This window comes from Arachis duranensis, chromosome 2, assembly GCF_000817695.3.
Source record: "Arachis duranensis cultivar V14167 chromosome 2, aradu.V14167.gnm2.J7QH, whole genome shotgun sequence".
NCBI classification, from domain to species: domain Eukaryota; kingdom Viridiplantae; phylum Streptophyta; class Magnoliopsida; order Fabales; family Fabaceae; genus Arachis; species Arachis duranensis.
In genome coordinates, this window is record NC_029773.3 from 37,521,638 (window position 1) to 37,522,140 (window position 503).

Below are 503 nucleotides of genomic sequence, written 5' to 3' on the forward strand. Positions count from 1 at the left end.
AGTTACGTTGGAAAGCTGACATTCAGAGCTTTCCAACGATATATAGCAATCCATATTTGGCGTACAATTGAGGCAGGAACGGAAGGCATCTTTAAGGGCCAAAAATAAGCAAAAATAAACCAAGGAAAAGAAGTAGCGTGTGCATCCACCAAGTCTCGAACACGGAGCTTCATTTTTGGAAACACTACCCTGCCCTCCACGAGGGCAGGGCAGCATTTTGTTGTGGCACGGCCAGCACACCAAACTGGCGCACCAAGGCATCCTTCGGCAGCACCAGCAGCACGCACAAGCACCAAATTGGCGCACCAGATTTTTCTGCCCTGCCCTCCGCGAGGGCAGGGCAGCAGCCTGCAGCACACACCAACGCACCACGCTCGCACCAAGGCCACACGCAACAAATCCTGCCCTGCCCTCCACAAGGGCAGGGCAGCCTCCTGGGAGCAACATGGGCCAAAATTCAACCAAAATTCCATTTAAATTCAATTCCTCTCCAAATTGAATCA